The 14,019-nt window shown below is 48.2% G+C and overlaps 1 pseudogene; it reads left to right on the top strand.

Moving 5' to 3' along the window:
• Positions 1 to 11,001: 11,001 nt before the first annotated feature.
• Positions 11,002 to 12,201, top strand: LOC119292875 (annotated as a pseudogene).
• The last annotated feature ends 1,818 nt before the right edge of the window (positions 12,202 to 14,019 follow it).

The raw sequence follows: 14,019 nt of genomic DNA, 5'->3' as shown, positions 1-14,019 counted from the left end.
CTCAAGACCACGAGAGAGAGAGAGAGAGAGAGAGAGAGAGAGAGAGAGAGATTAAACACATAGCTACTGGTACAAACCCTCAGCCCCGAGGGTGGACTATTCCCTCCTGATCGTGGTGGCCGCCGGGATGATGAAGATGGCCACCAGTGATGATCTCCCCCTTCGGTAGGGTGCCGGAATGGGCTCCCAATTGGTTTTCGGTGGCTACAGAGGCTTGCAGCGGTGGAACTTCCGATCTAGGTTCTCCGTGAGGGTTTTTCGAATATTTAAGAATTTATAGGGCGAAGAGGGGGTGCGGGAGGCCATCGAGGTGGGCATAATCCATTAGGGCGCGCCTGGGCCTAGGCACGCCCTGGTGGGTTGCCCCTTCTCGGGGCACCCCCCAGCTGCTGCTTTGGCCCATTTGTAGTCTTCTGGTCCATAAAAAATCCGGAAAAAGTTTCGCGGTGTTTGGACTCCATTTGATATTAATATCCTGCGATGTAAAAAACAAGCTCAAAACAGCAACTGGCATTGGGCGCTAGGTCAATAGGTTAGTCCCAAAAAATGATATAAAGTTGCTAAAAACGACTGTAAAACATCCAAGAATGATAATATAACAGCATTAATACTTCATAAATTATAGATACGTTGGAGACGTATCAGTATCACTTCCATACAGAGGAGCACCAGAATAGTCGACCTCATCCAAAACTATAAATACCAGAGTCTTCCCCAAAGGAGATAATAAAGTAGATTACTACGGAAGGGTAGGAAAAATATACGAGCTTACATTCAAACATGGCCGTGAACCCCTAAGCCTCACTGTGTTCAAATGCCGATGGTACGACCCCAAAAAGGGTCTGAGACGTACGCCTTAGGTTGGTTTAGTTGAAGTTAAACCATCAACCGTGTATGTCGGAGCTGATCTCTTTATCACGGCTACTCAGGCCACACAAGTATATTATCTGCCTTACCCATGACAGAAATAGTACCTAAAAGGTTGGGAAGTTGTGTTCAAGGTGTCGCCACATGGTAAGCTACCAGACCCGAACGTTGATGATTACTACAACAAAAAACCCATGACATACGAGGGAGTGTTCTTTCAAGAGCAACATGATGACGTGGCCCGAAAAAAGGACGATGATGACTTGGGTTATGTTGACCTGGACCCAAACGATGACGATGCACAGATTGATGGTGAGGCAATTGTGAATCAAAGAGACATAATGATGCTTGAAAAGCTAAATGAAGACGTTGATGATGAGGAAGATCCTCCACCTCCGTCAGACAACGAAGAAGATATGCGTGATAGTGATGATGAGACCGGTCGACAAATAGATTACAATAGTGATTATTCATATGGGTTCTAGAAAATGTAAGTTCTTTTAATGATGATTTAGGTAGATTACAATACTATGCTTAATGTGCTCTTCTGTTATTAATGTTCTTTTTTGTATGCTTAATGTGCTCTTCTATTATTAATGTTCTTTTCTATATGCTTAATGTGCTCTTCTGTTATTAATGTTCTTTTGTGTATGCTTGTTTATTTGATATCCTTATTGATTGTTTATTCTCTTCTCAATGCAGGTTTGCTAATCATGGGCAAGTCCAGCGGCACTGGTTTCCTCAGCAAATTCAAAGGACTTACTCGGAGTGGACGAGTCCACAAGGTTCCCCCCAATTACGCGAGGATGACACCTCACAGGGCGGTCGAGGGTTGGGGGAGGAGACCCTAGAGGAGGAGGGGTTGGGGAGAGAGCCCCTAGAGGAGGAGGAAGTGGGGGGAGAGGTACCCGGGTAAAAAAACTCCAGACCGTGTCCGAAAGAGAGGGGTCTTCTTTGATGCCCCCCTACACTGAGCCACCTTCTGAGTCTGAGGAGGAGGAGGGCGAGGAGGAGGGGGACGAGGAGGGTGGTGGAGGTGAGGGTGACGCCGAGTTGTGGGGTGACTTACCGTTGGGTGGTTCAAAGGGGTGGCTACGTGCTATTGCAGAACTACCTACACCACCTTCTATCAAGGTGAACAAGTGGCTCATTGAACCCGTGGGGACAGAGTAAGTGCCTCTCAATCATATTTTGAACACATGACAACATTTTCTTATTGTACACATGCTAATTCCTTGAATCTTTTGCAGGAACTAGATCCTTCATGGAAAGGGTCGTAAACCGAACGGACTTATCATTGTCCTGTTGAAGGAGTTTTGCTGGGCCTATTCTGCCAGCAGCCAAACAGGGATGCAGAGCTGCGGGTTTTGGCCACGAGCTGGGCCCGGTACGAGGGTTCTGGCCACGCGGAGTACAGGACGGACGCTAAGGTCGTGATCACCAAATTTTGGGTGAGTTCTCTTCTGAAACACTTGTCTTCAGTTTTTTTTATAGTTTATCCTTGAATCACTCAACTCATGCCTTATTTGCTTCTAGTTTTATGCATGATTGCAGCAATTCTATAGAGTTCTTGACGAGCACAAGGCTAGAGCCGACGTGGTCTTGCTGGCGGCTACGAAGAAGAAAGCTCGTCAATTGCAGTACGAGGTGCGCTGGGTTGCCGTCTCACACTACTACCACACCTACCTTCATCAGAAGATGAGAAAAATTGAAGTGCAGAAGCAACGACTTACCTTGAATAGGGAGAAGTACATGAAGGTAGGTATTACACACTTTTCATTCCAACGTATAAGCAGTCAATTTAATTGTTTCGTGCTCACATGTCATGCTTCCATTATTTAGGTTATTCCTCCTTGGTGCTTTGGAAAAGGATGAGGGATGGGCGAGTTTGGTGGATAGGTGGCTCGGCGATGATGCAGAGTTTGCTGCCAAGAGCAGCAAGAACCGGGCTAAACATGGAAAAGACGGGACACGCGGCCAAGGAAACATGAACCACTGGGGCTTCAAGGCCATGAAGGTATATCTATATGCATGATGCATTTTTATTCTTCTTTTTACCGTCATGTTCTTATGTATGGCTAACTTCTGTTTGACGTTGCAGGAGGAAAAGTTGAAGAGGCCGCTCTCAGACATGGATTCGTGGAAGATAGCCCGTGAGCGGATGGCAAAACCGAGGAGCACCTGGAGTCTTACAAGGAGCATTTTGAGAGGTTGCATCCGCCTGGTCCGGATGCTCCTGACGTCGTCCAGTCTCAGATCGACGACATGGCGGTGGTGGCCATCCAGCCTAAGTCCCATGGCCGGTACCAGTGTTTCGATGGCTTGATCACTCCTTCTGTCTCGTACACACGACTTAGAGCTACCAAGCCGAGCCCGTTAGAGAGTACGGCGCGTTCGCGGCCTAACTTAGCCCGCCAGCATGATGTAAGTACTTCCCCCTTATCTTCTTTCTCTCTCACTTTCTTAGTTTATTTTCAGCATTACCCACTTAGAAACAACCTAAATTTTGTAGGCATATAAGGCCTTTATCGAGCTTAGGAATCTCGAGGCGGGAGTACCTGCAACGAGTGAAGGCAAATGAGGAACCGTTAGATGATGGCGGTTAGTTTTGCCCTCTTAGAACCAAGCTAAAATTTGCACTTCCATTCCTTCTGACCTTCTAGTTTGCTTGGTTAACTAACATCCAGGCTATGTTGGCGTCTTGGACTAACCGCACGGATCCACCACAAATGGGACCCGCACCACCACTTGCTGGAGAACACCCCCCCCCCACATGCCCACGTTCGATGAATGGGTGACACTAGGCAGTCAGACTCCGGTTAGTACATTCAACACTATTGACAAACTAGCTCTCGTTCATTCAACACTATCATATCATATTTACCCTTACAATCTCTTTTCAAACATGTAGGGGACCGGTGGCTCGACTCCTGCTTCATCGACCCCAGTCACTCCGATCTGGCAAAGTGGTGCTGGTCTTGGCGGTGCTCACGACGATGATCCTAGTCTTGGCTGATGATGTGTTCCTTGTGTTGCAATACTTTCCATGTTCCGTACTTCTTAGTTTCTTTAGACGACGATGATGATGTTCCATGTCTTGCAATACTTATGTTCATGAAGTTTCGACAATGATGATGTTGATGATCTTTAGATGATGAACTTGAGTATCTTTAGATGATGATCTTGAGTATCTTTAGATGATGAACTTGATGATGATCTTGAGTATCAGATGATGATCTGTCTTATTTCTGTGTATATATGGATACTGTCATATTTTATGGATTTAAATGCTGTCTAATTGAATGGAAATTGAGAAAACAGAACAAATAAAAAAACAGAACAGATCTATGCCGACGGCCTAGCCGTCGGCATAGCCATGTCCAGGAGAAACCAGGGAGTGCCACGTGGCACAAGTATGCCGACGGTCAGGCCGTCGGCATACCTTGCTACCAGGAGCGTCCAGCGACTGCCACGTGGCACAGGTTTGCCGATGGCCTGACCATCGGCATAGATTTTTATCTATGCGACGGCCAGGCCGTCGACATACTTGTGCCATGTGGCAGTCACTGGTTGGTTAGCGTGTGTGACGACGCCGTTTGTTGCCGTCTGATGATATTCTTTGCCGACGGTGTATCTATGCCGACGGCCATACGGAAGCCGTCGGCATATATGCCTATGCCGACGGCATTTCTATGCCAACGGACTGACACAAGTACGCTGACATTATCTACGCCGACGGGTGTACGCCGACGGTGGCCGTCGGCATAGACCTAAGCCGACGGCAAAGGGCCTATGCCGATGGCCGCGGGCCGTCGGCATAGGGGGTTAGTCCGGTAGTGGCAAAATACAATGGTGAGTACACCAGAGATGTGAAATGATATTCTACCATATGCACTGTGCATGGATCCACTGTCCATCGTTGCTTTTAGATACGTCCTACTTTTTCTGGTTTTAGCAAATTTTTGTTTTGTTCCAGAATGTTACATTATGGAAAAAAAACTAGTTTCCGTGTGTAAGATGATGCTTCGTTGTGTACCATCATGTACCAAGAAATTCGATCTGAAACATGTGCAAGTTTATTTGTTAGTAGTACACAACGTGTATATGATACACTACGAAACAAGAAAAAAACTCAATAAATTTTTGCCAACAACCAAAAAACATAGCATGAATCTGTAATAATGTGTACTGGATACATGCCATGTACATCCCATCATGGTAGAAAAATAATTCTGAGACTTGAAAAAACAGTAGACAATGGCCTTGAAGTCTCATGTGTGTATTAGTTCCTCCAAAATGGTAGCGTTATGTTGACATATACCATGGCAGTGAAAATATCAAAGTAACAATACTTGTCCATCATAATTCAGAAACCGACCCGAGAAAGTGTAGTGGTGATCATGTCTACCCACACACTCATCGACATGCCGTCAAAATAGGTGAGAGCAGGAAGCGGCGGACATATGGACGGTAGCTCCATTGACCGGGCTGCGTGCGGGAGAAAGAGGCCGGACTAAAACTCCTCTTCCGCACCAGCAGTTGCGGATGAAGGCCGCTCCATATCAACGCCCCTAGTCTCCAACTTCTGTATGCTCGCGGGCTCGATTTGAAGCGTGCTTCGTAAATTTTGTAGGCCAAAGGGCATATGACGACTCTGTTGCAGTGGTCTTTTTGTCCAGAATCGCCATCTCGATGGTATTATGCCCATAGATCCGATATAGTGATTTTGCTAGTTACTTCAACAGTTAAGCACCGGTATAGTTTCCTGATCTTGTAATGGAGGGATGGTTTCTAGACTTAGAATACAGTACTTTCTCGGTCAGTGCAAATTATTCTTCTGAAGAATGGTTTACCGCAGCCTCTCAGCATTTTTGTCCTTCTCGTTGATCTTTGAAGTTTGAATATCTATATGGTCGATCATCCTTTATTATTATACGACGAACAATCCAGCCTATCCTGGAAAACTAATTAACATGTCCGTACGTGCTTCCTTTTTTTTTGGCTTTTTTTCCACTACTATGATACTTCTTCACGTGAATACCCATGATTTTTACAAACTAGTGTTGGTTTTGACAAAACAGTGACAATTTTTAAAAAACAACAATGATTTTGACAAGATGAATACATGAATATCTGGTTGCAAATTCTTGAAGCCGCCATTGCTAACTATACAACAGAGAAGACTTCCTCGATCGGATAAGATCTTGCGGGTCCTAACCATCTGCTCAATCGATGACCGAAAGAGAGAGAGAGAATGTGTTGTGTCGATGGAGTAAATGGACCGAGTCGATTTTCTCGTAGTAGGTGAATGTGTTGGTGGAACGCGTCAGACTAGAAAGTGAAAGAATGTCACTACAGTATCGATCGTTTTCTGAACTTTTTTTAAAGGAGGAAGAACCCCGACCTCTGCTCTGGGCAATGCATGCATTTATTTTATTAATTATTCACAAAGCACTTTACAAAGTAATACAACAGTAAGACTGAAGCCACCATCTAGGCAACATTTGTCGTTACTCCTATCCAGTTGATGAAAGGATGCTGATAGTCTAGACCTAATACCAAACAGACCTCGCAGCCAAACCTAACATCTAAGACTAGAGGCCCCAACCAAGCCACATGCCGGGTATGGGGCACCACCAGTCCGGCGCACACTCAGAGGCCGCCGCCGCTAATTGCCACCAATCCATCTTCAGAGCTGTATTGACGCATCAACCTTGACCGGTCTAGTTGTCGTCGACGTCATCACGACGCCAGACAACACCGTCATCCTGCGCTTGTCCATCAACACATGCCCAGCAGCGAGACCCCGCTGCTCCATGCCGATGGGATCCGTTGTTGTCGACGTGTCGGATGCAACGCCGCACCTCAATTCGCAAACACCACCTCCTGCCACTGGTCCCATCCCCTCCACCTGCAGTTCCTTGCACTCCCAACCGAGCCCCAAGGCCCCTGACGACACCTACAGGAAGGTCATGACGTGAAGCGCCGCTGCCGTCAAATCCGAAGAGGATTGTAGGTTTTCACCCCGCATGAGATCGGGGTGGGTAGATTGGGCCCTCAGCTGCGCCTTCATGAAGAAAAGCGACGCCCATAGACGCCGCCGCCGTTGGGCTAGCCAGACCAGCCAAGGTGTCCCCCGGACCTAAGGTACACCATCACAAGAGCCTACAGTGCAAACCACCGGGACGACGAGACAGGCAGCAGGAGGGAGGGGAACCACCAGATCTGACGTCGCAACACCAAACCGCCGGAAGATACCGGCCACCCGATCCGATCCCCGGCAGCCCACCTGCCCCGCCACGCCCAGACGAGGAGGGCAGCCTAGGGGCCGCCGCCCTCGATCCAGCACCCTCCGCGGCTCCGCCCCAGATCAGGCACCGCATAGCCAGGCTGCCGCCACGATCGCCCCTAGGAACCGGCCGGCCGCCACACCGCCGGCTCATGAAGACCGCCGTGGGCCAGATCGGCGCTGCTGCCATAGATTGGGGCCTCATCCTCGAGGTCGGGGATCCCGTGCATCCCTTGCCCAGAGTGAGAGGGCGATGCCTCCGCCGCCGCCATCGCACGCGCGGGCTTAGCCCGGCGCCGACCACCGGCGTCGGGGGAGGGGAGAGGGGGAAGGAGGAGGGGCCCGGCGGCGGAGGGTTGGGTCCCCTCGGTCGTCCGTGCTGGGGGCGACGGAGGGGGAGGGGGAGGGTGAGGAACGCCTCTTACTGCTGCTGCCAATTTCATGTACGGCACCCATGCGGTCATCAATTTTATCATCGGCAACGACTGATCCGAAATACCTTCTTGAGGCGTGAACTATATACTTCACTGTAAGCGCACGTTGAGTTGATAGTGTTACGGAGCAAGGGACAGTTTTCAGTCTCGTGAGATAGCAAAGAACAGTCTCAGTCTCTGCTTATCCACAAGGGTGGCCCATTTAAACAAACAAATTTAATTATTGCAATTTGAAAGACCCGCCGCCACCGGTGACCCACGAAACGAAGTAGTACAAATTGCGCAAAAATCCGGCTCCGAGGTAATTAAACGACATGTCTAAAAAAAGCTAATTAAACTACAAAATGCCAGCATAATTGCATGCATGCATGTACCTGCGCAGAAAGTGGAGTAGATTAGCGAATGGACAAATAAAGTGAAGCTACCAAATCCTTCAAGATAAAACAAATTAGTGAATGGACAAATAAAGTGAAGCTACCAAATCCTTCAAGAGAAAACAAATTAGTGAATGGACAAATTAAGTGAAGCTACCAAATCCTTCAAGATAACAGAAATAAGTGAATGCACAAATTAAGTGAAGCTACCAAATCCTTCAAGATAAAAGAATGGAAAGTTAGCAGTTGGAGACAACAAAGGCACATGCATTCCAATGACTCGGTCCTGGGGCTTCTCCTTCGTTTTCTGCTCGCTCAACAATCATCATATCTACTTCCATCATCGTGTGTGGAGTATGAATTAGGGAAGCTTTTGTTGTAGCTAGGCTAGGTTTAGTGTATTTTAGTGTAGCCGACGTGGACTAGACCGATGATACGTGGTGGTTGGTTATGGACGCGGAAGCCGAATGCTTACCGGAAACTGGTCAAATTATACGCGGCCAAAGTACAGGCTGACCGTTTTGCTCACATGCATGCAAGTCGTTGCTGCTGCGCGCCCTGGTCAATGAAACAAGAGTCGTCCTTTACTCGGTCGTGAGCCGTGCCCGTGACACAAAACCTATCAAATGTTTCTTTAGGACACCAAATGAGTTACTCCCTCCGTTCCCAAATACTTGCCTTTCTAGGCATTTCAAAGGGACTCAACATACGGATGTATGTAGACATATTTTAAAATGTAGATTCACTCATTTTGCGCCGTATGTAGTCACTTGTTGAAATCTCTAGAACGACAAGTATTTAGGAACGGAGGGAGTAGTTCAGATTAATTCATGCAGGATTCGAAAAGTTTCAGTGGGATTCATGTCAATTTGAATTAAAACCATGTCAGTTATTTCCGACGAAGGTAATACTACGAAAGAGGCATGTGTACCTTGTAATTACTGTACCTACGGGTTGCGACTTATGATCAGTGGCGGAGGTAGTACTGTAGCAGAAAGGCCAAAAAATTGAAGAAAAAAATAAATGTATATGTAAATCGCACTATTAGTCCACCCTGTTCCATTGGGTTAGGTCCGCCACTGCTTATGATGAATGCTGAAATCAGGAACCTTTTATACATCAAATAGTTTTGTTTTTCTGTTTTTCCGCCAACTCAACTCAATCAGCAAAATAGGATAGATAATTTATTAGTTGCATGAAAAAAGAAGTGCTCTTCCTCTTCATTGTCCTACTCCACCGCCACCTCCCTACCCCGATCCGCCCTCCTGTCTCCAGCCAGCCCTGGCGAGGCCTTGCTAGGGATGCCCTGGCCGGCCGTGTCGTGGCAGTCTCAACCATGAAACTCCACTCTGCATCACATTCTTCTCCTAGAAACTCGACTCAGCCTTGTGCCATTTTTAGGCGACTTATAGCCAATCACTACAGGAATAAACTTATTTGCCAAGTATCAAAAACACTCGGCGAAGGGTAAAAGAATTGATCGCTGAAATCATTACAGTGACATGAGGCTAAAAAATATGCAGTTTGAAACAGGTAGGCAGTCTCAGAATCGCTATATTCTAGGCTCCAAATTTCACCTGCCTTGTGAAACCCACCCGCCAATGGGACATCATTTCTTCCGGTCTCCCTTCCATCTCTGTTGTCTATCTCCGCCATGAGATGGGGGACCACGTGAAGTTTCATTCCGTGCCACACGGTTTCATAGATTGGCCCCGAGACGTTAAATATGTAGGCTATGAAGCCAGATATGGAGAACTCTACATAATACAGGCGATAAAGACTTATATGACCTCTGCCAGAGCTGTGTTTTTTTCATGTGTGCCCTTTGACGGCTATTGTGAAGTTTGGATTTTTTAGCGACTCCGCTCTTACAAATAGATGAATGCAACAAGTGGAGGAATACATACACTGCCATTATTTGCAGCGCTCCGCGACAAATATATCTTGAGTTCAGCAGAAATAGACCGAAGAGTTCGTCGTTAACTGTTACGTGTGTACTTCCCTCCTCCTTCCTTTATGTTTGACTCACCAACTTACTAATTTTTTAGTTAATTAGTTCTCCTATATAAACCCTCCAACCCAGTCATGTTACTCCACACAAGCTCATCGCCATCTGGAGCATCCAACAACCAGGAGCCTCCAAACTAAGGGTTGACACGGTCCGGGCCGATCCGGTCCTTCACCGAGCTGCCATTTGGACCGGCGGCCGGCGGTCCGGACCGGACCGGACCGACCAGCCTCGTGGTCCTGTTTCCAGGGACCGGACCGGCGGCAGAGAAGCTCGGGCCGGACCGAGTGGACCGACCAACCATCACCGGCGGCGACTTGCGCGGGTGCAGAGACGAGGTGGGCGACGTGCGCAGGTGCTGTGGCGAGGTGGCAGACGTGCGCGAGAGCCTGCGGCGAGAGGTAGACGACGTGCCATTGGAAGTGCTGTTAGCCATGAACGTGCGCATGTTTATCTCTTAGCAGTTTTCTCTGTTGCATGCAAGCAATCTATCGCGTGCATGTGCCCACGATTATGCATGTCTGGCCTTACCGTGGAGAGTAGATAAAATTGGACGTGGAGTTAATTGCGGGATGGCGCCATAATTATCGGATCGTAGCTGTTTCTCCCGTTAGTTACGAATAAAAGGAAACAGGAGCGTGGAGTAAGTCGAGGGATTGATACGACCGTGCTAGCCTGCTAGGGTAACTACTTTTACGGAAGGAGTACGTGGAAATAAGGGGAGAATGGATTAACGAATCCTGGGTAGTTATTCCCATATAGGTATAGCAACAAATTATCGTGTGATTGCTCCGTGATTATTGGATCACCCCTTTTCTCTCGGTCTCCTTCGGTCCGAGCGAGCGGACCGGGCTTTAACCGGACCGGACCGACGAATTTTCGGTTCATATTTCATGGACCGGACCGGCTATTTTTTTGAGCGGGCCAGGACCGAGCTGGGCAGGACCGAGCGGGCCACGAGCGGGCCAAAAAGCCCGCTCGTGTCATCCACCCTGACTCCAAACCAAGCTCGTAAGCAAAAGGAGCAGAACACACCTACTCCGAGCTGAGCTTCATGGCAACCATAACTGCTAGTGCCAGTCCAGCCATGCAAGAAGCAGCAAAGACGCCAAGCGCATCGCCACCCCGCGCCATGGTCGCCTCGACGGCCTCGCCGGCTCGCTACCGGCCTTCGCTTCTGGTCATATTCAGTGCCTGCCTCGTCCTGATCGGCGCCGGTGGGCCGCTCTTGCTCCACGTCTACTTTGTCCACGGCGGGCAACGCCTGTGGCTCTCCGCGCTGCTCCAGATCTCCGGCTGGCCGCTCCTCCTCCCGCCCCTGTGCGTCTCCCTCTTTCGCGGCCGCCGCCACGGCATCGCCAACCTCCTCCTCCCGCTTCGCCTCGTCGGCGCGGCCGCCGTGCTAGGCAGTTTGTACGCCGTATCGTGTTTCGTGTATGCGATGGGGTCGCAGGCGCTGCCGCTGTCCACGTCGTCGCTGCTGCTGGCGACGCAGCTTGCCTTCACGGCCGTGTTCGCGTTCCTCTTCGTTGGGCTCTGCTTCACGCCCTTCTCCGCCAACGCCGTCATGCTGCTCATCATCGGCCCGGCCGTGCTCGGTGTCGGTCCGGGGTCAGGAAAGCCGGCTGGCGAGCCATCCAAGACGTACTGGACCGGGTTCTGCGAGGGCATCGCTGCAGCGGCGCTGGCCGGGCTGTGCTGCCGCTCGTTGAGGTCGCCATGGAGCGATACGGGCGCCGGACGGGACCCGCCGCGAGGACGCCGCCTCCCTACTCCACGGTGATGCAGATGCAGGCCGTGATGGGCGCCGCTGGCACGATCGTGTGCCTGCTCGGCATGGCTATCAAGAGCGACTTCCAGGCGCTGCGGAGCGAGGCGGCGACGTTCGGGCTCGGCGAGACCAACTACTACCTGGTGCTTGTGTGGGACGCCGTGTCGTGGCAGCTGCTCAACCTGGGCATCATGGGGCTCATCACCTGCACCTCCTCGCTCCTCGCCGGCATCATGGTCGCCGTCCTCCTGCCGCTCTCCGAGATCCTCGCTGTCCTCTTCCTGCACGAGAAGTTCGACGGGCCAAAGGGCATCGCGCTCGTGATGTCCCTATGGGGCTTCGCCTCCTACATGTACGGCGAGAGGGTCCAGCAGAAGAAGCTGGAGGCGCAGAAGAGCAAGCTGCTGCAGCAGCAGGTGGCGAGGAAAACCGGAGACCTGGAGCTGGCTGCCACTTGATATTATTGGTGTAGTAAACTTTTTCTTTTTGCCATTCAAACGTACAAACTATAGTATAGAGACATACATTTCGCACAAAGTTCCTTTGTAGCTCGTCCTACATAGAACCTCTTATCTTCAGCCTTTCAAAATTGCTTTGAGATCCGTACTCTCCAAATAACTTGCAACAAGTAGATTTCTCTTTTTTGTTTCTCTCAAATGAAAGAACATATGTACTTCAAACTTTGCAGATCAAACAAACTTTACAACTTCAATGTGTGAAAAAACTTTCAGATTTTTTGGACCAACATAAAAATACAAAATGAGGACTTTTTGATTAAATTTTTTTTAGGATTTTAAATGCATGAAAAAATCTGAAAGTTTTTTTCCACGGAGTAATTAGAATGTTTTGTTGTCCTGCAAAGTTTGAAGTTTATACGTTGTTTCGTTTGAGAGAAACAAAAATGACAAATGTGACTGCACGGATCTTGATTCCAAAATGGATGGCTAAGATAAGGGGTACCATGTAGCTCAAGCTACACAAACAACACTACATTTCATAAGACATTGTTTCATTCTATACTACTACTTCTTCCCTGGTTTATTAGTCCTTCTATATTTTGAGCCAAATTTTGACCATAAATTTAACTAAGAAAATATTAATGCATGTCATTAGAAATAATATCATTGGAAATGATGTTCAAATACGGATCCAATGATATAACTTTCGGTGACATGCATTAACATTTCATTAGTTAAATCTTTGATCAAAATTTGGCACAAAATTTAAATTAAGGGGACGAATAAACCATGATGGAGGTAGTAGCTAGGTAGCACAAAGAAATCAAGTAGTGGTACCGTTGAGTTATTAAAGCGTATTCTGAAATGTTCTTTTTGTTTAAAATGCCTATTCAGAAATGTTCACTTCTCCGAAGTGGAAGATGTGCGCCATCATGACCTGGGTCGTCGTTGAGTCCTTCCTGTCGTTCTCCTTCCTTCCCCTCCCCTCCGATCTCGCGTTCGGGATGATTCAGGGGCAACCTTGCATTGCTTCTCGGCCTTAGCGTGGCGGCGGCGGTAGGGTTTTAGGTTGTGAAACTTCCCCGCATGCTGAACCAGTTCGGCAATGGCGGCCAGCTTTGGTTGTTCACGAGGACAAGGAACTTGAGGATATGATGAGCGGATTGGGTATTGACCAAGGAGAGATAGATGACCTGGGCTATGAGGATGTGATGCCGGTAGAAACTATGGAGGCTCGATGGCTGGTGATCAGCAAAGTGCATACAAACCCTGAGTATTGTGATTGGGCTCGGTGGCTGGTAGAAACTATGGAGGATTAGTGGCTGGTGATCACACTACAAGAAATATGTCAACCAGTGACCTTCTGTTAGTGACCCTAGAAGAATTGTTCATAGATATATGACCATTTGAGACCAATTGGTTAAAAGCTGTTCGAGGGGCTCCAAACCCTAAACCATTGCGACCATTTTCGTCAGAAAGGTCGTAATTTCCTTACACGAAATGCTCATAAAGCAAACGGTGCTGGTCCACTGACTTATTTCTAGTTGTTAACGACCAATATAGATGGTCATAGCCTTGTAGATTATGGTGGGTTGTGATGACTAGGCGTCATCTCATCAGTTTTGCCTATGTGTCATGTCCATGTGTCAATTTTTGCCCTAGGTTGTGAAGCTAGCTATATTTCTGTTATTCCAAAAATTTCCAAAAAAATCGCATAAATTGTTTGGATCATATCTTCATCAAATATGTCAAAAACCTTCCTTGCCTAGTTTAAAAATAACTCAACAATATTCATTTTCCTATTCTGTTTAGAGCAGC

This window comes from Triticum dicoccoides, chromosome 4B (assembly GCF_002162155.2).
Source record: "Triticum dicoccoides isolate Atlit2015 ecotype Zavitan chromosome 4B, WEW_v2.0, whole genome shotgun sequence".
Lineage (NCBI taxonomy): Eukaryota > Viridiplantae > Streptophyta > Magnoliopsida > Poales > Poaceae > Triticum > Triticum dicoccoides.
The sequence above is the reverse complement of the archived record's forward strand: the minus strand, read 5'-3'. Positions and strand labels throughout refer to the sequence as shown.